This window comes from Octopus sinensis, linkage group LG3 (assembly GCF_006345805.1).
Source record: "Octopus sinensis linkage group LG3, ASM634580v1, whole genome shotgun sequence".
Taxonomy (NCBI): Eukaryota; Metazoa; Mollusca; class Cephalopoda; order Octopoda; family Octopodidae; genus Octopus; species Octopus sinensis.
In genome coordinates, this window is record NC_042999.1 from 117,381,894 (window position 1) to 117,397,448 (window position 15,555).

The 15,555-nt window shown below is 32.2% G+C and overlaps 1 long non-coding RNA gene across 1 annotated transcript; it reads right to left on the reverse strand.

Annotated features, from left to right (window-relative positions):
- Positions 1-664: 664 nt before the first annotated feature.
- LOC118762795 lies at positions 665-8,508 on the reverse strand. The gene is made up of 3 exons (XR_004998545.1): positions 8,433-8,508; positions 5,724-5,876; positions 665-919 (listed from the first exon to the last, which is right to left on the reverse strand). It is a non-coding gene; the product is annotated as an uncharacterized LOC118762795 (long non-coding RNA).
- Between the last annotated feature and the right edge of the window lie 7,047 nt (positions 8,509-15,555).

Consider the following 15,555-nt stretch of genomic DNA (forward strand, 5'->3'; position numbering starts at 1 on the left):
GGTTATCATTGAGAACACAGAAACACGGATTCAGCACATCGCTAGTTTATCTTATGTCTTTGAAGAAATCGATACTAATAAGAGTACATACATTCATATATATATAAAGTTAATCCAAACAAGAAAACACAAAAAAACACAGCAACGCGAGGACGTGGAACATATAAAGTATTATTGGACGCTCAGGAAGAAGGGAAGAAGGAGGGCTTAACGTTTCGAGCGGAGCTCTTCGTCGGAAACAAAGGAGAAGGAAAGATCCCGAGAAGGGAAGACAGAGGAAAAAAATTGCTGGCGGTGCTTACGAAGTCACATATATATATATATATATATATATATATATATATATATATATGATATATTAAGTTTTCAACAAGCAGAATAACACTCGATCAGCTAACAGAGTAAAGATATTACTATAATAAAAACTACAAGTCTTGCAAAATACAGCTACCCAGGGTTCTCTGGTCGAAACATTGATTTATCTCACCATTGTTCAAGCTGAGAACAAGATTGTTTGCTGGTTGCTTTCTGAGTAGATGACGTTTGAATAAGGAACGCTGCTCATAAGGAAAAAGACATTATATTAAACAACTGTCAACGTTACATTAAGCAAATGTAAAAAGATGTAAACAGATATAAATGATTTACGATGTGTCTGGTAGCCTATTATAAAATTCCGCCAAGATGTATTTCTTAAAATGTGAACAACTAGAAACAATTTCGTTCTTGGAATTTACGTTGTTGTTGGAAAATCTCAAGGTACAGTTTTTCAAGAGAACATACTGAACATCTTTTGGACTCATTAATATAAGGTCTGGTTTTCGAAAGGATCTTTCATTTGTTGACGTAGATACGTCCTTCAACTTTAAGCTTTCAGATTAAAGCCGACAGTTTAGTTGAATGCCTCTTATCACGGTACCTAAAATTCGAAAGATGGGTGTTATGCCTAGAATTAAATTTCCTCCCACGGTTCCGATATAACTCTTGATTTCTGATCGACCGTTGCCATGGTTCACCGATACCGGTGTTTCATAAATAGCGGAGTATTTATCTCATTTCTACTCCAGAGGACATTCAGATTTGTCTCTGCATGTGCACCCAAAGCAGGCTTGAGTCGTCTGTTGCTTATTGATATATGACTTAATATTAGGAGAATAAGAAAAGGTAATTTTAAACTTGTGTCTGTTAAAGATACATTAAAATCTTTAACAGTAGGACGGAATCTGGTGACACGACAATATATTTGTAAAGCGTCATAATAGTTCAACTTTAAATTTTTTTAGCGTAGTGACATTTGAATGTCATGTAGAGGTTGATAAAGTAAAGCGAATCTATTTTTCAAATAGACAGCAAATTATCGAATGATGGGGTATTTTTCATGTATAGGAAACGGAAAAGGAACACCGAAGCCATATTGTTGATACTGTATTTTACCTACTGGAATTAGCTAAGCCCATCACAAATGTTTCGCATCCCCAACCGTCTTGTTGACATATATCTATACTTATTTGTACTTTGTAGAATAGCAGACTCAACATTTCTGTTTGCATGAGATGTCTTAGGAGTAGGTAAGAGTAGGACATGTACTGTTCTTTTCATGCTGTCCGGACAAATTTTAAGGCTTATTTCTACCGGTGCGAAAAGGATAGTCATCTTCACCTACTTGGGTTTCTTTGGCAAATACACTGAACCGCGAGACGTGTGACAACTGAAGAAGGGGAATATTCTTGATGTTGTATGTCTCGTTTCTCTGTTTGATTTTATCGTTGTTCGAAAAAAGTTCGTTTTCTATGCTTTTCTTTTTATGCTTTCGCTTGTCATTGTGTTCAACGTTTTTTTGATGTCCTGTACCCTTATATGCATGTATATATACATATATATGTACATATATGTATGTATATATGCATATATTAATATATATTATATATATATTCTGTGGAGGTAAGATTAAGAAAAATACTCCGCCCAGTGAGAGTTAAATATCTTTTAATGTACATAGTATAAACATAGATATGTTTCCAGTAGCTCGTATCTTTAAACTGTGTACATGTATATATATATATATATATATATAATATATATATATATATATATATATATATATATATATATATATATATGTGTGTGTGTGTGTGTGTGCGCTTGTGTGGGTGTGTAAGTGTGCATGTATATATATATATATATATATATATATACATGCACACTTACACACCCACACAAGTGCGCGCGCACGCACACATACGCACACCACACACAATGATTTGCTAAGGATAATCACTAATTCTCCATCGGACCACACCTACTGTCGTCAATAAATAAGAGACACATTAAGCTCCATAATTTTAGGTATACAAATAGTTGTATAGACCATGGGTTGAACATGTTTTATCACATGATGAAAGTACTAGTTAATGCAAGCTAGACAGGTTTCATAAGAACGTTACACGCAAACCAACGAGAAAACCTCCAGGTGGCTGGTTGACCTTATTATGTTAGTTGTACTTGCGACGGCATTTACCCAGGGTGAATTGAAACGGCTCCAACCAACAAGTTCTCCACGTCCCTCACGAATGCTGACCACAGCCGACCATCGGTAGCAGGTGAGGTGTAGAATTCATGTTCGAAGTTTCAGTGGAAATACAAGTTCATATGTGATCCCCGGTCACCTGCGTAAACACTTTAGGATAGTGTCATCCGTAGCAGCTCATCGTGCCGTCGATTGCCGACTGTCGCAGAGCATTCGCTGACCAAATCACCGCTGATTATCGGACGGGACGTAGCTTGAGTTTAAAATGGGTTCTAGAGACATACTTGAACAAAAGCTAAGGAATACTTCACTCCCAGTGGTCTTACATGTCGGACACCAACCCAGAATTTCTGAGGTCCCGTCCTATTACGAAGCAGTAGTTGGACCTACACTATGTTCATCCATCCTTTTGATAGGTCTTGTTTTTAGTTTTGCTGGGTTTCTAGCAATCCTTATCACCAGGCAAGCCCTGTAGGGGTACTGGTGAAGTTGTTGACAATCCGACCATGCAACAGGTTGTACTGGATTCCATGTTACTAGTTGCATTCATAAGAGACCTCACAAATGACATAACATTCGATTGACTTGCTAAAAGTAGTAGTCAAATTCTCCAGGATTATAACCAACCGCCTTAAGTACGGAAAGAATGGACACATTTGCGTGTGCACCCTAATATAACTCGGTCACACCAGAAATGTTTCCGATGAAAGGCGTTGTCGACTTGCGCTGACCTAAAAGCCGAGCAGTTATAAAACACACAGACACACACACACACACACACTTTCATTCAAGCACTTGCTCATGTATTTGCACAAATAATTATATGTAATAAGAGAACTGAAACTAAGTAATTGTATAATAAATGCAAATACATGGTAATATGAAGATCCTATATTTGTGATGGATAATTTAATTATACATATACATTAATATGTATGTATCAACTACACCTATTTTCTCAAATATAAATGGAAATAATAAGCAACACAATAGTGTTCCGTAGCGAAACGGTTACAATTCTGATTCTCAAATTCAAGTTCAAATCTCAGTAGAGCCTTATGTGAATTATCGTTTCCTTAAGTTATTAATCTGCGACCATGCTGTGGCACCGCCTTGCAGGGTTGTTAGTCGAATAAATCGATACTAGAGATTATTTAAAAAAAAAATTTGCTATTTGTTCTGTTGATCGGTGTTACCGCACCACTAATGTTACATAAACGTAATCAAACCAACAGCGGTTGTCAAGCGGTAGGGAGGGAAAACAGGAAGACATACGCGCATATACATACATAAGCATATACGCACACACACATATTTCGCTTAGACATTGCGCGTGGCTTAGTGGTTAGGATACACACATATATGCAATCATACATAGTGGTTAGTGGACTCATGATCATAAGATTGTGGTTTCGATTCCCAAACCCATCGACACGTATTCTTATGCAAAACCCTTCATTTCACGTTGCCCCAGTCTACTCAGCTGGCAAAAATGAGTTATCCTGCGACGAGCTGGGGTCCCGTCCTGGTGGCATGTCATGGAAACCGGTCCTATGACTCTATACGGTGCACGAAGGAACTTTACTTTACATTTTGCTAGACATTGAAATACTCATATCCTAGTGTTAGAACCCTGTACACATGTGCTTCAGAATGAATCGTAAGTCAAGTACAGAGAGGTAATATGAAATTTCAAAAACAAAAGAAAAAACTATTAGGTTCATAACATAATCATTTATTCCTTTGTCATCCCAAATTTCTTACGTATATAAGCACGGTGCTATAGCAGAAACCAACGCAGTGGGACTGAAACCAAGACTGCATGATTATGAAGCAAGCAGCGCGACTACACAGCTATGTCTCTCTCTCTCTATATATGTATTTATTTTATATATATAACTTAGATAACCTAGATTGACTTCGGCCATTATCGTCCCAAGTCATGACTAACTCCATAGCAGTCTTTTTATTAATTATTTCGGGACACCATGGGCGACTAAAGCAGAGAGTTGTTCTTGGTTGAAACGTATCGGAGGAATATGTCCAGACACCGTTTGAAAGTTGTGAAGTCTTTTTCTACTTTAATTTCTTTTGGGATAACATTGAAAAGTGCAGGACCATTTGCAGTGAAGAAATGGTATCGCAATGTTCTTATGTGATGTGATCTCGACCTTTGTAGGGAACGCATTGTACGGGGGCCCAGTCTTAGGTGAATTGTAAACATAATACCAATATCATTTGGATATAATTTTTGCAAGGCCAAAATTATACTGTGTGAAGAAGACATAATCAGCTAGATACACGAGCACACTCACGCTGCAGATATTTTTCGTCAAGATCTATCTGTACTTGAGGAAATGAATGAGAAAGCTATTACAACCCAGAAAACTTCACCACGAATTATAACACAAATGTTTCGGAAAATGTCTCTACTCAACTACCGGCCATGAGCACTATAAGGCGTTCAATCAGAAGATATACGCAAGCTATACACGCTCCGCATCCCACACCAAGAAACTTGCATGATATGGTCATTCCAGATGAATGCAAAAAAAAACGACATGCAATGAGGAAAACTTACTTTACGATAGTGGACACAGTGAGAACCGCACACTTTTGCTTTCCACAAAGAAAATAATGCGACTCTTGCAACCTTCAAGTAATTAGTCTTGTGATGGTACATTCAAAGTAGTATCAGAACTATTTTACCAACTCCATTTACTGATTAATCGCTAATAGAACGATTCTTTGTGTCTTTGCATTAATGCCAAATAAACGTCAAGCTGACTATGAAGAACTTTTCAGCCGACTTCGGACTATTAACTCCAGGCTCAACCCCGCTAGTATTATGATCGATTATGAACAAGCTGCCAAGAATGCAATTACCGAATTTTTTCCAAATGCAATTATCAAGCAGTTTATCGGAAGGTACAATCAGAGGGATTACAATCAAGATATCAGAGCGATGCTGATTTTGCTCTAAGCATTCACATGACACTACCCTTGGCTTTTGTGCCAGCAGACAATCTTGTAACAAGTTTTGGGCAATTATAAGAAAATTTGTGCCATGAAGCAGATCCAGTCATTGATTACTTTGAAGATACTTATATCGGTATAATACGACGGAGTAACAGAGGCAACTTACTCTTTCCTATGTGTATGTAGAACATATATGACCGAGTATGCAATAATTTACCACGAACAATTAATTCCTTGGAGGTACGGAATAACCATTTACAGGCGAACATAACGTCATGTCATCCAAATATCTGGCGTTTTCTTCAGTTACTGAAGACGGATCAAGCACTTAATGAAGCGATCATCAATCAAATGCTGGCAGGAAATCAGCCTTCACCCGAAAAGAAAAAAAATATCAAGATTTAACCAATAAAAAATGAAGTCTTAGGAATCGGTTATATTTTATATATATGGTAGATATTATGTTTAATAACACATACCACTTAATTTTTTACTAATTTATTCAACAGGTAAGAAGTTATTACAAATTTGTGTGTGTTGCATTAACGCAACGATAGGCACACCAGCCCCAGTACATGTTTCGTTAGAGCAACGATGGGCCACATGTCCCATAATGTATTATATAGAAAATCTTAAAACATCGAAAATATGTTTATTAATTTAAATGCAATTGAAGCATTTTACACTCGTTCTTTCTATTTTTAGGAAAAATATTTGAATTAATGATAATTGAAGTAAACATTGAGGTTAGATAAGAATGACTGAGTATTTGAAATAACGAATATATATATATATATATATATATATATATATATAATATATATATATATATATATATATATAAAACTGATTGAAACCTTTTTGAAGATTTTACTTTGAAACAATAATTATTTATCATTGTAACATACCATTATACAATATCACAAAACAGAATATACATTCTATCCAAATATAACATTTCTCTTTTCTGTTATTACGTGATAGGCTGAGTGTGACTACTTTTGTCTCTCATTACGTAATATAAGATAATTTGCAGTACTTCTACCCCAAACTTCACGCATTAAGACTGGATTCTGTGATAATCAGAGGCACACTTGACATGCATAACAACTTTGCATTTCCTGCACATTTATACAGTTTGACTCTTGCATTACCTACATCTTCGACAGTTTTCTGGCTCACTCTTTTGATAAATCATGACCTATGTTGTGATATCTTTCCTCGTTGATGATACTTGATCTAGATGCAACAAGCATTTTTTATCTTATTGGATTCATGGGTGGTGTCCATACTTCTTCAAACGATACTGTACAGTTTGACGTGTAAATGCTAGTAGATCTTCTTTATAACCGCCTTCTCTGGCAAACAACCATGCATTATTCATGCACACGTTCAATAGGTAGGACACAAGTGGGAAATACCCTTTCCCCACGAATGGCAATGTGGCACTGAGATATGTTTTGGTCTTGCCTGTCGATATCTCCCATGCTTGAGTTATATTTTCCAATTAATTATGGCATTGGTATCTAAACTTGTTTACGTTCTGTAACTGACCAGCGATGAACTTGCTTTATAGAATGCACACCACACTGATGAGACCCAACAATAACGACACCATTATCATTCCACATTACCACTAAAATGCAAGAATATTTTTCAAGAAAATGCTCCTCAGTCTCTCGTGGACTTATTTCAAACTGCTTGACCTCAATTAGAGGACACTTTTTGATCTATTACTACGAATCATGCCAGTGGAAGAATGACCTCTTCGCTGTATCTCTTCTAGAAGGTTGAACAATGTGAATAAGTTATCAAAGGAGAAAGATTTCTTTTCTGAATATTGAGATTCAAATTTATCAATTATGTTAAGCACCACTTCTCTTCCTAGGCCGTATGTGTCCTTGCAACAGCTACTCTTTGCCCTTTTACATTTCCTTGATATAAATCAATCCAGTATGAGTAACCTAATGAACTAGCTGCTACCCACCCTTTGTAACCCCATCGGATCGGTTTGTCTCGAATAAATTGCTTTGTGGGATGGCCACAATAATATGAGATCATGGATTCATCAATAGAGACATTTCTTGGATCAAAAACCGAGCCAAACTGTATAAAGCTTTGATTTAAAAGCTCCAACAATGGTCATACCTTTGCAAACCTGTCCTAGCTATCCAGTTCATTGTTGTCTGCTGCATGAAAGTATTTCATTATCTCCTCAAATTTGTTTCTTCGCATTGAACTAGCTACGAGCTCATTTCGAACATTAGATTCGGTTTCCCATATAAACGCCGGTGATGTAGAGTGTTGTATCCTAAGAGCAACAAAATACCAATAAAAACCTTCATCTCGTTGCTTGACAATTGGAATATATGTTTTCCTTTTTGAGCTGCAAAAAAAAACTGTACTTAGTACGGTCTTCTATGAAGAGCTCAATATTTCATGAGGTTGCCGTGGTATGTCAACAATAGAAGGCCTGTAGGGGTAACTTGTGACTTCCTCTTTTGAGGTCATATCCTCCACATTCCAGTGCCAGGTCTTTTTACGCTTACACTGACGTGGGAGTACTCGTCTGCTGAAAATTATCATCTTGTTCTGTAGGCTGTTATGGACCATCATCCGTTTGTCTCATACTAGATTCTTCAACAGCAAAATCGGCTTCACTAAGTAGCTGGTTTCTCGGCAGATTTAATGCCATACACAGCCTAGATTTACGTGCTTGCCGTTGTAATAATGCAACACCCTGTAAAGGTAGGGTGCCCATCATTGCGTTTACGCATCATCAAAAAAACATTTTTCTTTACTCTTTTATATAAACTACTTCAAGTTGGTAAAACTAATAGATATTTTAGTTGTGAGTAAAATGATCCTGTGTCATCAGGTTCAAAACATTAGAAAGCTTGAATTAAGTATGAACTACATTATTTACTTGAATTTGTGAGAAGATATAGTGATTTAAAATTTCAGTGTATTTAGATTAAACGTTATGGTAAGTTTTCACAATCTGGAAGAAAAGAACAGTATGCAACTGTTAGCTACGGGTGTCGACTACCTACTGAACATTTTGCATGCTCAGTCAGATGCTTCCCGACGAGAAGGAGCAGGTTTTGCATTGCGAAAACGCAACCAGGGATATATATGGGTTAAAAGAATTGCAAATATTGTGGAGGATTATGAAAATCGAGAAGTGATGGATGTTTTGAGCTCACAACTTTTTAAAAATTATTTTCCGTATTACATTATTGCGCGTGATATTGATAAATTATCTGTAAATAATATTGTTTTTATAAAATTTAATTATTTTCTTTTTTTGTTAAAGTTTTACCTCTGTTTCTACAAATAAAACATAAATGCTATTTTTTTTGTACTTTTATTTTACTGTTGAAAAAAATGAAAATTTTATGCTTTTATTGACAACTATGATAGCTAAAAGGATTTAATATAACTTAAGATTTAATATAAAAAGATGACAACTAAAAAGATTTAATATAAAAAATGGATAATGTTATATTTATTCACAACTAAACTTTTTAACGTCTCTTAAACTTTTGCCTGTGCAAAGCATTTGCTTACAGTTGTTTTAAGCGTCCATGCTTGTTTTCAGACTTTTAGTTAGCCTTTGTTTTATGTGTTCTGAGTAATCTAAAATTTACCTTTAATAAATCCCAAGTTACACTGGCAGTTGAAAGCACTGAGAATGTATATCATCGACGCCAGGAAAATGTGTCCTGTATAGCACATGTGACACACAGGACAAAAAAGGGTTAAACAATATCATTATTAATGTGAAATTGCATATTAATTAATTAATACTGAGTGGAAAAATTAATATAACTAAACTATAAGCCACCTCTGACCTCTGACTCAGTGTCAACTATAACCTCAGTGGAATTAATAAACAGGTATATGGAGTAGATTTAAACGCTTTGGTTTGGCATTCCTAGATTAGCTTATTTTAACGTAGCACAAAGTTTTCGAAAAATAGCAAACTGAGATAAAAAAAAAATAATAACTCAAAATGGATATTTTGCTTGCTGGCCGGATGTATTTTGCTTGGTTGGTAATTTAATACAATATCCAACGTTATTCTTAGCTTTATAAATTTAATTTCCCTCAAATTAGGCCTTAGCACCTCAAGTATGGAAAGGTCACATTAATGAATGTAAGTCGAATCTAACTTTGATAAAAGCGTAGGTCACGGCTAAGCCATCCTTGATCAAAGCGTACTCGATCAGGGCTGACCTGGGGTTAAACAATTACGACAGCAAAATATCACGCATACATATGTATGCATACACACATGCATAAGCTCATATACATACACGGACACACACACACACATACACGCTCATACATAACTCAAGTGGTGTAAGAACATACAAAAGTTTAAATTTCTTGGTGTATCTGTCAGTAGTTAGTTACATTACAAACTCCTCGTAAGCATCTAAAGCTAGAATTTCAAGGAACCAGCAAACATTATGAGCCAAGATGGGCTCGTAATGAAAACTGAAATTTTATTTCTGCAAAAAACACAGTACAGAATCTTGTATCTATGAAATGTAACACAAATAAGGCATTTACAAAACAAACATCTAAAATAAAAATTAGAAAAATAAAATAGAAATTACAAAAATAATTCGGAGCAAAATCTAAACCATAATCTCAATATTATCCCAGCTGAAACAATAACAGGAGAAAATATGAAAAAATAACCGTAAACAGTAGAAATCTTATGATCGCAGATACAAAATCAGCATGTCGTAACTCAGTCATCACAACACAGTCTCTGTAAAAAAGCTCTCTATGAGGGACGAAACAACGAGTTCAAAAAGCAAGCTGTATGGATCGATGAACTGGGATGTTGCCATCCTTTTGAATTAAATCAAAATAAAAATATTAATAAAGGTTTCGAAATAGTCCTAAAGAAAATTATATAGAAAATCCTCAGATAAACATCCCATAACATTAGTTTAAGAATTTCGCATTATATCGAGGGGATTTGATAAAGCTGTACGCAAAAATCATTGGGGATATGTAGGTGTACTAAAATAGCTGTCAACTCGCATTCTAAAAAACAGCTATACTTCCCAAATTAAAAATAATCCATTAAAAGCCAACCAGAACAACGTGCATATGATGTAAATTGACTTCCTTCTTCGTGAATGAAAAGACCCATTGGTAAATGTAGTCCAAAATAACTCTATAAAGACATAATTGTCACAGTTGGAAAATCCTTAATTGTAGGTATGCTTGGTCAGGGTTGACCTAAGACTAAACGGTACAATAATTACACACATACACACATGCACCTGGATAAAGAACTATACATGATTAAAAAGAGACGTGAAACTAATTGTAATATAATATATATATATATATATATAATAATAAATATTAGGGAATAAATCCAAATTTACAGGGAAAAAAATCAGATTTAGGATTAAATCGATTTTATAGTAAAATATTATAAAATATTATTCGAGACAAAACCACTATTTTGCAAAACAAACAAGGAAAGACTTAATCAATACATAAATTTTAATAAATAGTCAAAAAAACCGCCACTACAATCGTTTCTTGTCTTGATCGACAATCTTCAGGTGGACTTCCAATCTAAAAAATCAATATTTTAAAAAATAAAATAATAATTTTAAAATAATTAAAGTATGAATGAAAAAATATAAGTATATAATCCATATATAACCTATCTATAATCCATATATAATCAATATATAAACAATATATAAACTAAAAAAACTATCAACAATTAAATATAAAATATAAAATATAAAATATAAAATATAAAATATAAAACAAAACAAAAAAAATAATAATAATATAATATTAAACTATATATACACCCATACGCATATACCTAATTATATATAACCATATCTAACTACATACACTAAATCACACACCTATATATATATCCCTATACATACACATAAAAATGTCTAGGCAACTATAAATAAATAAAATAGCTAAATACTTCAACACAATACTTATTCATACTCCCACACACACACACATACAACCCACATTCACACTCTAGAAAATGGACATCACTCAAAACTATGAACGGAGAAATAGAATAAATGGAATTAAAAATTATATTCACTTGGTAAAACGAACACTACTTAAAAATTATGAATGAAACAATGCAATAAAACAACAGACATCGCAAATAGACACAAATTACTACAAATTCCTTATCAAACCTACCATGATAACCAAAACTCATAAAAACATATAATGATAAAATCTCCCTTTACTAAACTCTATAACAAACCTATATAGCAATCCCCCTAACCTAAACATTCACACACAAATACACACACGTAAACTACACACCCACGACATATACAAATACCCACACCACTTACACATACCAATACATACATATAAACCTCAACATATACTCCAAAACCCACTCAACCCCACACAGACAAATAAACACAAAAATTATGAATGGATTCTTTTATAAAACTACCATGATAAGCTAAAACTCACAAAACAGAAATGATAAAACCTCCCTTTACTAAACACTAAAACATACTTATATAGCAATATCTTGAAGTATATAAGAAAAAACTATATAGTTTCTTTAAAAGATATGGTTTAAGTATTACTATATATAAGGAGAATTATAATGTTAATTATTTAGATATAGTTGCCTAGACATTTTTATGTGTATGTATAGGGATATATATATAGGTGTGTGATTTAGTGTATGTAGTTAGATATGGTTATATATAATTAGGTATATGCGTATGGGTGTATATATAGTTTAATATTATATTATTATTATTTTTTTTTGTTTTGTTTTATACTTTATATTTTATATTTTATATTTTATATTTTATATTTAATTGTTGATAGGTTTTTTTAGTTTATATATTGTTTATATATTGATTATATATGGATTATAGATAGGTTATATATGGATTATATACTTATATTTTTTCATTCATACTTTAATTATTTTAAAATTATTATTTTATTTTTTAAAATATTGATTTTTTAGATTGGAAGTCCACCTGAAGATTGTCGATCAAGACAAGAAACGATTTGATAATAATAATAAGATTAATAAGAATAAAATTTGGTTAATAGTTCCTTATGGAAATCAAGTAAAAACGAATATTATTAAAGAGATTTTAGATGTTATAGATTTATTTATTAGAGTTAATCGTAAATATAGAAACATTTTCTCTTTTAATAATTTTGGAGTTGGTTACTCTACCACTAATAATGTTGGTAACATTATTTCTTCATTTAATAAATATAAACTGAATAATTTTTATAAAAAGAAATTATTTGATAATAATATTAATAATGATAAGACTTATATTAATTGTACATGTAGAGATAAATCTAATTGTATATTAAATAATAATTGTGATATTAACGATGTAGTGTATAAATGTATAGTTACATTACATGATAATAACTTTAAGAATAATAATTACAAAAAAGCGGTTATATAGGTTCTACTTCCTCAAAAATAAAACTAAGAATCGCACAACATATGAATTCTTTTAAAAATAAAAACTTAATCAACTCAACCGGAATTAGTAAGTACATTTGGAGTCTTAAATCACTAAATATTAATTATAGTTTAATTTGGGAAATAATTTGTAAAACTAAATCATATACTATAGGAGCTAATTGTTGTTATTTATGCTCTAATGAGTTTAAAGAAATTTTATTTTATAAGTATGATAATTTACTTAATACTGGCGAGGAGCGCAAAATAAAATGCAGACATAAGTTACTTTACCTATATAATAAGTTTCATGATAAATAGCAATAATAGTTCCCTTTTAGGTTACTTTAGTTTAGTTTAAATTAGTTTAGGTAATATATTTTGGTTATGTTGTCTAGGCTTTAATTATAGTTAGTCTTTATTTATATTTCTTTGTTTTAATTAGTTCATTTTTAATGTATATATTTTGGAGGATATTTATATGTTTATGGGTGTTATTTAGTGGTGTTTTTATTGAGTTTTGTTGAATTGTAAGTATGTATTTTATTTACCTTTATGTCATATTGTTATTTTTGATATTCTGGTTAATTAAGATGTATTTAATTAATGTTGTTTTCATAGGAGTGTTTATGTATATGAGATTGTGTGCGAGTTTTTAGTTGTATAATTTATTTATCTGTATGAGTGTGGGTGTGTAAATATTGTTGTATATATTGAGTTTAGTGAGTATGTATATGCGTATATGTGAGGGAGTATATGTATCTGTTGTGTGTGTGTGTTTTGCGTGTGTGTGTGTTTGTGTGTGAATGTGTATATGGGTTTGTTATTTAGGTTTTGGGATGTATGAGTTAATTTGTCTGTGTGGGAGGGAGTGGTTTTGGTGTATATGGAGGTTTATAAGTTAGTTTAGGTATGTGTATAAGTCGTGGGTCTGTGGTTTACGTGTGTGTTTGTGTGTGAATGTTTAGGTTTGGGGGATTACTATATAGGTTTGTTATAGAGTTTAGCAAAGGGAGATTTTATCGTTATATGTTTTTTAAGAGTTTTGGTTTATCATGGTTTTTTTTTTTTAGGGAATTCGTAGTAATTTGTCTTTTTTCGATGTTGGTTGTTTTATTATATTGTTTCATTCATAATTTTTGAGTGGTGTTCGTTTTGCCACGTGAATTTTATTTTTAATTCCATTTCTTCCATTTCTCCATTCATTAATTTAGAGATGTTCGTTTCCAGAGCGGTTATACTTTTTATATATATGTTATGTTCTTTGGTAAAGTAATTTTGTTTGGTGTATATGTTGAGGCTTATATGTACTTGTGGGTGTGTGTGAGTGGGGTGGGAGTTTGTATTTGTTATGGGTGTGTGGTTTACGAGTGGTTTTGTGTGTGAATGTATTGGTTAAAGGAATTGCTATATAAGTATGTTTTAGTGTTTAGTAAAGGGAGGTTTTATCATTTCTGTTTTGTGAGTTTTAGCTTATCATGGTAGTTTTATAAAAGAATCCATTCATAATTTTTGTGTTTATTTGTCTGTGTGGGGTTGAGTGGGTTTTGGAGTATATGTTGAGGTTTATATGTATGTATTGGTATGTGTAAGTGGTGTGGGTATTTGTATATGTCGTGGGTGTGTAGTTTACGTGTGTGTATTTGTGTGTGAATGTTTAGGTTAGGGGGATTGCTATATAGGTTTGTTATAGAGTTTAGTAAAGGGAGATTTTATCATTATATGTTTTTATGAGTTTTGGTTATCATGGTAGGTTTGATAAGGAATTTGTAGTAATTTGTGTCTATTTGCGATGTCTGTTGTTTTATTGCATTGTTTCATTCATAATTTTTAAGTAGTGTTCGTTTTACCAAGTGAATATAATTTTTAATTCCATTTATTCTATTTCTCCGTTCATAGTTTTGAGTGATGTCCATTTTCTAGAGTGTGAATGTGGGTTGTATGTGTGTGTGTGTGGGAGTATGAATAAGTATTGTGTTGAAGTATTTAGCTATTTTATTTATTTATAGTTGCCTAGACATTTTTATGTGTATGTATAGGGATATATATATAGGTGTGTGATTTAGTGTATGTAGTTAGATATGGTTATATATAATTAGGTATATGCGTATGGGTGTATATATAGTTTAATATTATATTATTATTATTTTTTTTGTTTTGTTTTATATTTTATATTTTATATTTTATATTTTATATTTTATATTTAATTGTTGATAGTTTTTTTAGTTTATATATTGTTTATATATTGATTATATATGGATTATAGATAGGTTATATATGGATTATATACTTATATTTTTTCATTCATACTTTAATTATTTTAAAATTATTATTTTATTTTTTAAAATATTGATTTTTTAGATTGGAAGTCCACCTGAAGATTGTCGATCAAGACAAGAAACGATTGTAGTGGCGGTTTTTTTGACTATTTATTAAAATTTATGTATTGATTAAGTCTTTCCTTGTTTGTTTTGCAAAATAGTGGTTTTGTCTCGAATAATATTTTATATATATATATATATATATATATATATATATATATATATATATATATATATATAGT